Below are 12,559 nucleotides of genomic sequence, written 5' to 3'. Positions count from 1 at the left end.
AATAGCCTCGGGAAGCAACTTGTTTTGGTGGAACGTGTACGTTCAAAAGTAGTTTTAGTCGTGCAAGAGAAAACTCAGATTGGACAGATAGTCTAACTAGCTGTCTGGATTTACCCTGCAGAGATCTGAGGAGCAGTTAACCGTAGTCCTCAGAAATCCACCGGAGTTTAGAACGCCAACACAAAGAAAGCGGAAGGTGACGGACATCCGGCGGAATTTCCGGCGGCACCTGAACAATCCTGGAAAAGAAACATCATCGATATAGACTACCCTACTCCTAACTCATCTACTTAACCTTTAACCCTAACCTGCCAGGCCTTTGCATTTTCCAGATGAAAACATTACCAAAGACAAGAGTTAGAGCCTGGGCGACAGTGCTGTGCAGTAAATCCCCCCCGCTGACCTCCAACTGCATTTAATTCTCTAATCTAGTGACAACAGGAACGAGGCGATGAGCTGGTGCCTTATGGGAAAGGTCAACCCCCCCCCCCCTTATCTCAGTTGTCCCCCGACACTGCTCTCCATTCTGTAAAAATCCTGCTGTGTCATTGCACTCATGTCTGGCGGTCACTGAACGCCACGGAGTGACCTCACAAGTTTTCTGTAGCAATTAATTACCGTCAGCCGGGCCGGCACATATGGGCCTATTATCATAAGGCCTCATGGGAGGATATTTCCTGCAGCCATTATTCTGTGGGAAGTGACAGGGAACGGTTTAAATGCCAACGGGCTTTTATTTCACTCCTTTGTTGCTCCTGTAGTCAGCCCAGAGACGAGCAGATTGGGTTTGTTGGTTATTTTGAACAACAGCTTTGCTTTACAAATACAGTAGAGAGGGATGTAAAAGAGAAGATGGGAGGACAAATACCCTTGAGTCTAAGATGAACTTGAGGCAATCTTATTCTTTCAATTTACATTTTACATTTACAGCATGTTTCTAAGCAGCCCGGTAAACAAAGACACCTTGAAAAAGGTCGCAGATTAACGAGCTTTTGTGCTCCCTTGCATCATCTGCAGGAGTAGATAACAGCTAACTAGTTTCAATTTCAAGTAAAAATCCTTGAGATTTTTCTGACATTCAACCCACCTTTTATTGGGGTTGGGTACCGAATCTAAAAAAGTATCACTTCAGGCACCGTTTAGGCAACGGCACCGTTTTCAAAGTACCGTTTTAGCACCAGTCAAGTATTTATAGTCAGCATTTTCAGCAATAAAAATTAAAAGTATTTGCATCCTATCAATACCTCTTTATATAGTAGTTTTCACTGATACTGGTGTAGTCTGCCTTTCCCTAGTCTCGCATTGCCAGCTCTATCTCCACAGCGCTGTGGAGTAAGGTCTGGCTACACCACAGAGACATTCTGGTATAGGAGAAAAAAAAACTCTGGGTTGTTTGCATTTCTTTAAACCAATTACAATTGTCTTAGGCGGCGCTAAGCTCCGGACGCAGCGACGGTGGCTCTGCAAGATAGTCTCGGGAAGTGTTTTTGGTGAAACATTTGCACCTCCCACATCTCTACAATGGAGGTGGCGTGAACAAAGTTTAAATGACCCATAGTCTTCAGCTGTCCTATATAAAAAAAGGCCTAAAATGCCCAAATAACATTCTTAAAAAAAAAAAAAGATTTAAAAATAGAATAATATGCAAATACAAGAATAAAAGCTACAGTGCAGTGTAAGGAATTAGTAATTATTTGATTTAATAGGTTAGGGACTGGTGTGGGAGGGAAGAGGGAGGTGTTTTTTTCTTTGTGGAGTGTCAAATCTTCTAAATACATAACGTATATAGTATAAATGGGTTGTCATGTCTGTAGACTATATTGTAAGTATTGCTCTTCATTGACGGGGAATTTCCATTTAGGACAGACACCTGATACCAGAATAGTAATTTGATATGACGCCTGCATAACTTGTTGATGCTGCAGGCAGATATTAAGACTATTAGTGCTTAATTAGAGGCTTAGTCCTAATTTAGTTAAGTGCACCTTTGTGTACACAAGGTGATTTTATACTTACTAATATGGATCATTACATTATTACATTACAAGGATGTTTTTATCCAAAGCGACTAACAATTGCTATATATATCAGAAGAAGATGCCTGGAGCAACTAGGGGTTAAGTGCCTTGCTCAGGGACAGTCAATGTATTTTAGATATGCCAAAGGCTTGCAGCCAGTTAAATTTGCCAAGTCGCTTCATAATCAATCTGTCAACCTTTTTCAGCACCAGGGACAGCGACATGACATTCACTGAACAGACGTGATAGAGCTCTTGGTTAAAGTGTTCCTAGAATCCAACTTAGATAACACTCTTTAAATCTGTATCAGTAATCAGAGGCCCAGACTGGAACGGCCCCCGATGTGTGCATCAAGTCCCACAAGAACGATTATTACCTGGGGAGATAATTGTTGACTGCGGTCCCCTGAGAATATGCCAGCTGTGAAGTCTAAACTTAAGCACCGATGTCTTGACATATTTTGGTTAAGATAAGAGTCCCCTGATAATACTTACTCTGGGTGAAATCAGTTTCTTTTGGGCATCATTTTCCTCTGGAGGAGTGCAGACTTCAAAGTGCAAACTTCAGTGCGAAGTTCAAGTCATACTAAAAAAAAAAAAAAAAATGTAGAATCTGGGCTTTATACAGCAGTAACCAGACACTGGGGGTTCATGCAATTTTTACAGGATATTACTATTACGTTTAAATGTTTTACATGAAACACTGAGGGATCAGGGGTACTTCTAATTTGATGCGATCCCCGCAAATTGAGCTTATTTCCCAGCTGAACTCCCAGAATGCACCACTTTGTTGCTCGATTTAAATGACTTAGTATTTTCTGTGTTTGTCACAGGAGTGGCAGCGGAGACAATTTGGAGTTCATGTATTTGTTTCTCGTTCCCCTTTGTCACCTTTATCCTCTGCAGCCCCCCCCAACTGTGTCCCGGCTGAGCATCGCTCTTTTTTGCACTGCACTCTCTTTTTCTTTCCATATTTAATTTTGCACTTTCTCCTGTTCTCCCTCTTGTTCTCAGTAGGGTCGGGTACTGAGACCCGGTGCTAAAACGGCACCTGTGCCAAAACAACCGGTCCGAATAGCAACACAGATATATATATATATATATATATATATATATATAAAACATAACATGTGTCAAACACTTCTGAATTAAGTATTGTGGTGCTCCAGCCTACAAATTGTATCCTACAGACTAAAGAAAACAATCTTTGTTTTGTACAGATCCTTGACAAAAAAAGAACTTACATTATAATCATTTAAATTTGTTTTAATTTTAATATTTTTCTAGGAAAATAAGAATAATGATACAAAAATGAAATTCCCTCCAATATCGTGGATCATAATCGCAATTAGATATTTTCCTCACATCGTGCAGCCCTACTGTATTTCACTGTAGAGGATTCTAACACCGGGACGTACAACAGTCTGAAGCTGCCGTTGTCGGTATAGGCACCGGCACCGTTTTAAAAGTATCCTTTTAGCTCCGGTATCAGAAAAACCCTAAACGATCCCCAGCCCTAGTTCTCTGGCCCCCAGCTGGATCGCTGCTGGGAGACTTTTGGAGACCTGCCCGGACCGTCATATGCCCCTCTCCACTTTATCCTCCCCCTGCCTGCCACCTTTGCTTCTCCTCCTCTACACATTTTAATCTCTTCGTTTCTCTCTCCTCCGCCACCATTCATTCATCCATCCATCCTCCCCCTCTCCCTCCCTCAGCCTACTTCTTTACTTATCTCTCCTCCTCGGTCGTCTGCATCTCTTCGCTTGTCAGCACTCCCCCCTCCCCTCCCGACTCGCATCTTTTCATCTCTCGTTCTTTTTCCCCTCCACAATCTATCGTGCAGTGAAATCACTGTTCAGTCTTTCTCGGCCATTATACTGTCAGAAACTAAATTGGGATTTCATGAAGCTAAGCTATAATAGCTCTGTACTAGCTGCTCTCCAAACTATTACTTACAACTTTTGACAACCTGTATCAATTTGTATCAGGTCTATCTTTGCTGGGTTTTCCCCACCATTATAAGTCTTAGGTGCAGCACCCGAGCCGTTTTTGTCAACAACTAAGCTGAATGAATGGGAACCGCGCCAAAAAAGCACCAAAAACTGTGAAAAAAGCATCAAACTAACTAAAAAGACTTTTCTCAGGTCTAATGATTGTAGGTGAACTTCTTTAGCCAGCTTTGTCTTTAAGCTTCTTGAGTGTTATTTATTTTAGTTTTAGACACAGGTATGGTGATAATATTAAGCCAAAATAATGTTGAATTGCGTATTTTTCTTTTATTGAAAGACATCACATTTTCTTGAGGGAAGACCCTTAAACCCCTCCGCCAAATATGCACACCTAAGTCTTGGATGAACCCAGAGGATTCAGAGGATTGGGTCTAGGTCTCTTTCCGACCAGGTCCGACTGTCCTTGGGTGCCTTCCAGCTCTATTTCAAAAATATGTATTCAGGTAGGTTTTGGATCAGGTCCAAACTTTTGGACCAGTGAGGAACTCCTCCTCCTTTAATTCACGGCGTGTAACATACAATATGTTCTGTCAAACCGTTCTCACAGCAAGTGTAATGATGCCATGGTACCATCAGATATAATCTGGCTAACTTTAGACACATAAGGCCATATCTAACCACAGAGGCAGCCAAACTTTTTATGCATGCCATGATCTTTTCCCACATATCATACTGTTTCACAAGCTGGTCCCAAGCAAGCATGACAACTCTTAAACCAATAGAAACCCTTTATAAGCAGACTTTAAAAACACTAGATCAAAAACCTATCAGCTATCACTGCTGCCATATCACTACTGAATACAACTTATTTCATTTTGAGTTTTTTTACATTACCTAGATGCCTCATTTTCTTGCACCTCCACCACATTTATACAACAGAGGAACAGCAGTGGCAGGGTGACTAGGGCAGCCACCAGGGGAAACTGTGTTGTACAGTATAGACGTAGTAAGTCTGGCCAAACAGACTTCTCAGTACGGGCCTCAAATTATTGGAACTGCCTTCCTATTGAACTCAGAGAAAGCACCAGCTATCTATCATTTAAAATCACACTAAAAACTGCAATCATCAATAGCTGGTTTACCTCATCCTCGGTACTGCCCTTCTTTGTATTGTACTTGTACTTATTTTTTTTTTTCTCCCTCTCTCTTTTCTCTTCTTTCTAAATTTGCTTTCTATCTTTCTTGGATTCCTTTTTTCCTCAATGTAATATGATGATGCGTTGACCTGCCAAGGGACTACGGATGAAAACTAGCTTTTTTGCTAACTCTGGCACATTTACATTTTGAGTGTAAACAAAAAATATCAATTGATGTGCATTGTCCCTTTTAAATAAATAAATAAATAAAAAAGTACGAAGGCATAAATTGTCTTGGACAGGGCTGCCACTAACGATTATTTTCATTGTCAATTAATCGGTCGATTTTTTTTCTTCGATTAATGGATTAGTGGTTTGGTCTCTAAAATCAGAAAATGTTGAAAAATGTGGATCAGTGTTTCCCAAAGCCCAGAAAGACGTCCTCAAATGTCTTGCTTTGTCCACAACTCAAAGATATTCAGTTTACTGTCACAGAGGAGAGAAGAAACTAGAACAATTGAGCGTTGATTGCTCAGGCTCGTACACGAGATGGGTAGAGTACACCCAGCGGGGCACGAAGGCATTTTAATGGTTCTTTCCGAGCGGACCGCGAGGCATTGATTGGTGGGCGTTGTTTCAGGGTTACAGCAGCTACAGATGACAGATCTTTATCGCTTCTATTTTCAGAGCCCGTGAGTTATTTATTGCTGTCGAGGTGTAAAGGACTATTTAGAACAATATATAAAAAAGTGTATGTTGGAAATAGTTACCAACCCTGCCTTTAATGTGATTTTTTATTTGTTTGACTTTCTAAGAAAGACTTGCTTGCTTTTGGTGAAAACTGATGAAATATGAAGCAGGTTCTTGCTGGGAACACCCAAAAGAGTGCTCAGTCATCTTCCTGGAAGAATAAAGCAAAAAAAAACATGGATGATCCAGTGAATGTGCACAGTCATGCAAGGTGAATATGAAATCAAGAGTATGTTTACAATATTTCTATTCCTGGGGAGAATCATGTTTCCAAGTTTTGGAAAAAGTAAACTTATAAAGAAAATGTCTTTGTGTACGCGTGCAGCTCATTCAACATTCACCCCAAACTATAAATCACATAAAAAGACGTACGTTTAAGTGACATGCGGCACAAGAACGGGACAGGAACCGCGGTCTCCTGGGTGAAAGTCCTATGTTGTTTGACCCATCCACCCCACCTACCTGCCTCCTTAGCGGGTTTTCAGTCTTTCGTACTACTCGCTACCGTTGTCGCTCTTAACACTAAGTCATCTTACGGCGCTGCGGTCGAGCTGCTGCTCTGCCCGGTGCGTTCCACACAGACGCAGAAGGGGGACTTTTGTGTTAGTATCTGACGCAGCGAGCCACTGACCAAGCCTCAGTATTTTAGTCGGGAATGAGAACAGGCAGGACCAAAAACAGAATATGCAGAAAATCCATGTTATGTTCTTCTTTACAAATGAAATAAATGTCAGACTGACAGACTGACATGTGATGGGATGTGCATTCTTCTTAGAAAAGAATTAGCTTTTAGAAATGTCTGATGATATATTGTCTCTAGAAGTGTATTACTCAACTTTTGTTTTTGTTAGCGAACGAAAAGAACATCGCAATACTTCTAGAATCGCGACAAATGAAAATCACAATACAAATAGAATCGGCACCCATGTATCGTGAAAGAATCGCATCGGGACAAAAGCATACCGTCCCAGCCCTACTGAGTTGACTAATTTTGTTGGGGACGTGTCTGCAAATGGGCCCACATCACGTGCACACTGCAGCTGACATGCTTGCTGCCAAACCTCTTTCCTGTTAAAAGTCATTCTTCTTTTATGTTACAGTCCAACTAGCAGCAAAGTAAGCCAAACACGTCAACACATTGCAAGTGTCGTTACAGGACAGCATTTGTTATTGTTCCTGGCAACGCCTCTTGCTGTGCTTTTATTTGATTTTATAAAGCCATTTTCTGTTTTCATGCCTTAGGAAACACCTGTGAAATCTGTCTAACCGCTCCTCTGGCAACGTGACAGTATGTGGCAGACTGAGGCTGACTGCACTCTGCCTTTGTATCCACTCGCACCAGTCAAAGGGAGCCAGCAGAAAGAGGCGAGCGGCTCCCATCACACTCCGAAGCAGATGCTGAGTAGAGGCACCTGTGCTTTTCTGCTCCGCTTCACTTTTTCAAAAACACTGCATCACCAGAAGTGGGAAGTATCTCAGTGCATTTACTCAAGTACTGTATTCTAGTAGGGCTGCACCATATGAGAAAAACATGTGATAACTGTGCTGAACATCACCATAAAGATACTCTAAACATATATTAAAATACAACAACTTGCTTGTTGAATAACTAAATTTGATTCTACCTTCATTTATGCATGCTCTATGCACTGATTTTGTCTATGCCGGTCTTTGTTTGGTTTATGTACACATACTACTGGACACCTTTGGGATTTGGTTTCTTTGGCTTGGGGTTAAGATGAATTTGGGCATACTTATACTGCGTAGTTTTCTGTCGGCGCGTCCACGTGATACAAGCCTTCTGTGATTGCGCACCCCCCTCAGCCCTCCGCCACGCAGTTGCTAGTAGCCAAGGAGGACACGGAGGATTAAAAAAACATGGACTCTTCAGAAGAGGAAATTATCTTCACTCGAGTTTCTGCGCACAAATGTCGCCGGCCGCCACAATCTTTTGAACATAGTCATACTGAGAAATCCAGAGAGAGTTGTGTGGAGCTGATACTCTTAATTACCTTTGTAGCAACTCATTTGACAATGGCTTGAATTTAATGGACGTTCATTGACATCAAAAAGTTACTCACTAAAGCATTAAAGTTTAATGCAGGACGTCTACTTGTAATGAACAATACTTCACCATTATAGGGCAGTTACACTCGAGTAGACATGCAGTATAGAAACACACACACACACACACACACACACACACACACATCAAACTGCTGTTCATGCAGGCACAGATTGCAGACTGAAACACAGACACAAACACAGACTCACCTCAGTGTATGAGTGTGCTGATGCGGGGTTTCTGACAGGGTCCGGGGGATTTCTCTAATCACCTGAGATGAGGAGGTAGAAAGATACGGTCAGCATGTGAAGGATGGGCCGCCTCTAAGCTGATCATCTCCTCCCAGGCCCATATTATTATTTCCCAAGTTCCTCCAACTAGAGTGTGCTGATGTGGGATCAGTGCACAGATCTCCTGCAGTCATCGATTTCATTACAGAGAGAAAAGGCCGAACCGGGAAAGAAGCGAGGGACCGGATCAGCAGAATTCCTTAAAAATTCCTTTTGAAATGAAGCTCCGCGGAGCTCTGGAGGTCGTTTCAACTCTCGGAGCCCTCGTTTCAGGTAAAGTTGTGCTGTGTGGACTTTGGTTGTGTTTTCATGTTAAATTGCTGCGGTTTGGTCGTTTAAGCAACGTTGCAGCCAGCGAGTGCATATTAAAAAAGTTAAAAACCCCATTCATCACCTGATGTCCCTTCACTGTTGCGTTGATGCTGCTATACAGTGTTTTCTTAACTTTACTACCGTCACTGTTATATTAAAGGTCCCATATAATGCTAATTTTTTAGTTTCATACTTGTATTTTTGGGTTTCTACTAGAACATGGTTACATTCTTTAAAAGGTGCTGTGACGACCCTTCCCAATCTGCCTGCCTGTCATGTTCTGCTCCTTTGTCTGCAGGTACTGGGAGTGGGCGGGCAGGTGGAGCTGGGAGGGTCGTGTAATACTGACAGCTACTGTTTAAAATAGTTACTGCAGTACAAATTCAAAATACTGGAGAGAGTCGTCTCCCCCGCCCCCTCCTCCCTAGACTCCAAGTTCACATTGGTTGTCAGGCTGAGACCGCAGCATCCACAACAACGTTGCTAGACGCTTGTCTCACATTGCCAGACATAATTCACAGCACAGCGGAGTAGCTAACGTTAGATGCTGGCTATATTGTCATAAAAGCCCGTGCTCACACGAAGCTCTGTACCCAACTGACAGACACACTTTTTCAGCTTAGAATTACAGTAGCAACCGCTAAAAACACAACAACCTCGCCACCCTCTCCACCCGACGGGCAGACACACTTCCTCGGCTTAGAATTACAGTAGGAACCGCTAAAAACACCACTACCTTGCAGTCCTCTCCACCCGACTGAACACACTTTATTGGCTTAGAATTACGGCAACAATCGCTAAACACACTGCAAACTCAAGGTCCTCTCTTTCCGATTTACAGCCCCCCTCTCTTGGCTTCAAATAACTCACCGTTGTCGGCTACAGCCACTGAACAGGCTACACGATGTAAACAGCCGCGGCTCGCTTGCCTGGTCCTCCGGTAACGTTAGCAGTTAGCAGGGTTAGCATGACGGCGTTAGCCAGGACCAGTTGGGATCACTTTATTGGCTGTGTCTCAATTGTTTTTGCGAGTAACCAGCTCGGATACTCTAGCTATATAATTCAAAGTGAGCACACGAATGTTGAAATGACATAAAATGCCCGTCCCTTGTAGCCGTGATAAATTAGCCTGAAGCTAATGCTTAGCTACCTGTTCGGGAGGAAATTTGCTACTCACCGTCCTTTTGGGCGCTAAGCTGTCTCCATCTTTCAAATACATCTCCAATATTTACCCGGGTTTGTTAGCTACGTCTCTGGTCACGCAACTGTTAGAAACATACCGTTTTTTTTAGGTTGGGTAGAATCTGTCTCTGTTGATCCTGTTAGTTTGTTTGCTGTTTTCATGGCTGTACTAACGTTACAGCTGTAGCGCACTGGGTTTACGTGTTTACAGGTATATCTGGCAACCCGGCCTGGCTGTCAAACTGGGCAGTTGATAACAACACACAGGCCAAAACACAGAAATTCCATCACTGAACGGAAATTTTAAAAGGAGAAAATACTGGCATTTGCATTGTTGTCAGAAAAGATAGTATTTCAAGTTAGCATGTTTCCTTAATGTCTGATGACGCATTGGGGTCATTTTTGGATTTATTACAGTAAATATATTACATATTGGACCTTTAATGTTCAAGAAACACATTTTTCTCATACCGTCTGTCTGAATATACCTGGATTCAACCTCAGTTTGAAATGCTCCGTTTTAGCCCCTGTCTCTTTAAGGCCCCCTCCTGAAAAAGACCAGTCTGCTCTGATTGGTCAGTGTTTCCGGGTATTCCGCATCTGTGCTCTCTGAGTCTCTGCGCCATCATTGCACTAGATATGTCTATGTTGCGTTGAAATATAGGAAACATTCATGATTCTTGGTTTGTTTATGCTTCTGGCAGATTGAGCCATACATTCTGCTGTATTTATGTTGTTAATAAATGCAGCGCAGAGTGCAGCTTGCAGCAGGTAAGAGACAAATTGTCCATGTGAAAGTATCGACAGAAGCACTATAGCACTGTAAGATGAAGTAGTGAAGCCTAGGGCGTCAGAAACATTTTCCGTCAACAAATCCAGTGTCAGTGTACGGAGCTGTTATTGACACAGGTGACACACCTGGACTGGGACTTTAATGATACCCTTTTAGTTTGGGGAATAAAAATACAGTGAGAGGAATTAGTGGCTCAGTGGAGCGGAGCCATGCAGCATATGGAGGTTTAAAAATGTGGAAGAATCAGCAGCTTTTACTTAAAGGCAACTCATGCAAACACTTAAATGTTATAGAGTGTGAAAACTGGAGAATGTGTGCAACTGTCTGTGTGTATTTGCATAAGTGAGGATATTTAATATATGTATGTGTGTGTGTGTGTGTGTGTGTGTGTGTGTGTGTGTGTGTAAAAGTATAATATGCAATGATTTCCTCAACAAACAACGTATACACTAATAGGTAGGATTCCGAAATTGGAATCGTTTGAAAACGTACGATTCCAATGCAAATCGTTTCTTTATTGGAATCATTTGGAATCGCTGCAAATCTGATCATCGGTTCCAAATTTGACCCACACAAGTGTTTGTTTCCGTGGCGGCCGCCGTACTTCCAGGCGCTTGATGTGTTGCAGCCACGGAGCACAGTAAGCGGCGTTCTGAAGTGTGGCTTTATTTTAAGAGCCTGGGAAAACTGTAAATCACCATTGACTGAAAAAAAAAGTCTCTTATCTGTGAAATAGGCATGTGAGCCATTTCAACTCCACCCCCAAAAAAGTATTCATTTACATGTGGCTCACGGCCGTCCTGCCGACAGAGATGGAGTTAGGAATGCAGGACGCTCTCACCGATGTCACTTTTGTTAATCATTTCTTTTCAATTCTACATGGAGAGCACAAGAATACAGCGCCCGTTACACACACCGCCGCCCAATTAGGGCACGAATGTGAATTAATGAGTGGGTCAAGGCAGGTTAATGAAGGGTGGCGCTGATCTGCTGAGGGCTGAAATTAAAAACTGTATCCTCTGTCCGAATAGTTTCACAGAGGCAGCTGCTCCCTCTGACTCCCTATTATCATGTTAGTGCTGCATGTGTTTGTGCTATCACTCTAAACGCTGAGCAGCGGCTGCTGTGCGGGCAGCCGCTGACGCCTCATGTTTTATAGGCTGCTGTCAGCCAGCGGGGGCTGTCCCCTACTGACTTTATTTCCACGGTTCAATGGGAAGTATTTGAAATAAACCAGTTACAGTAGGAAGAGGAGGCACAGAAATGAGCAAGTAATGTTCTGAATAATTAGTCACGTATGTGTTTATTTGAGCGTTTTATGGGTTTTTACGAGTAATCTAATGCTGCTATGTCAGTATAGGGGAAAAACCATAATCCCTTTGAGGTCATTTAATATCTGAAAATAAAATATCTCCATCCTAACAATGTCATATTAATATTAAATTTGTGGGGAAAAGCCAAGAGTCCCGACCAAGCACAAATAAGTTGAAGACTGTTTGACTGATTTAGACGGAGACGCTAGAGGAGGCTATTTGCGTTAGTAACAAACGCCGAAGGCCCCTGACCCAGCATCTCTTTTTGACACGCCGGGTGTTTCACAGACAAAAAAACAAAAGTACATCCATTAATTACAATGATCTCGGAAAGTCAGCAAGCGGGATACCTAGCTCACCTAGACAATTTAACCCCGTAAGGATGAGTTGTTGTGTGTGAAAAGGGGTCTATGGGGCCCTATTTTAACAATCTAAGCCCACGGCGTGAAGCGCCTGGCGCAGGTGCATTTAGGGCGTGTACGAATCCACTTTTGCTAGTTTAACGGCTGTTATGACTGTGGTCATATTGTTCTTTAGTCTGCTGCGTGCTCTGTGTTGTTTCTTCTGTTGTTTCCAATTTTATATGCAAATTGGGGTGTGCCATAGCCGAAGGAGGATTGGTGGAGAAGTTCAGGCCCGACCCTGTGATTGGCTGCAGCTGGGGAAGCCACCCAGATATAAGGAGCCAAGATGGCGGCCATCGGTGAGCAGCAGGCATTCCTCGTCCTCCTCATCTCCCAACCGGCCACGCT

At 42.7% G+C, this 12,559-nt stretch overlaps 1 protein-coding gene across 3 annotated transcripts in view; it reads right to left on the bottom strand.

Moving 5' to 3' along the window:
* Positions 1-12,559, bottom strand: part of sgcd (sarcoglycan, delta (dystrophin-associated glycoprotein)) — a 375,763-nt gene that overhangs the window by 211,004 nt on the left and 152,200 nt on the right. For 2 of the 3 annotated variants that reach the window (XM_036008800.1, XM_036008801.1), the window contains exon 2: positions 8,127-8,188. The exons of the other annotated variant lie outside the window; for it this stretch is intronic. The gene's annotated coding sequence lies outside the window, so the exon portion shown is untranslated. The remainder of the gene's footprint in view (positions 1-8,126; positions 8,189-12,559) is intronic. 3 annotated transcript variants of the gene reach the window in all.

The sequence above is a fragment of the Sander lucioperca genome, chromosome 13 (assembly GCF_008315115.2).
Source record: "Sander lucioperca isolate FBNREF2018 chromosome 13, SLUC_FBN_1.2, whole genome shotgun sequence".
Classification (NCBI taxonomy): domain Eukaryota; kingdom Metazoa; phylum Chordata; class Actinopteri; order Perciformes; family Percidae; genus Sander; species Sander lucioperca.
Note: the sequence above shows the minus strand (reverse complement) of the source record. Positions and strands in the feature narration are given on the sequence as shown.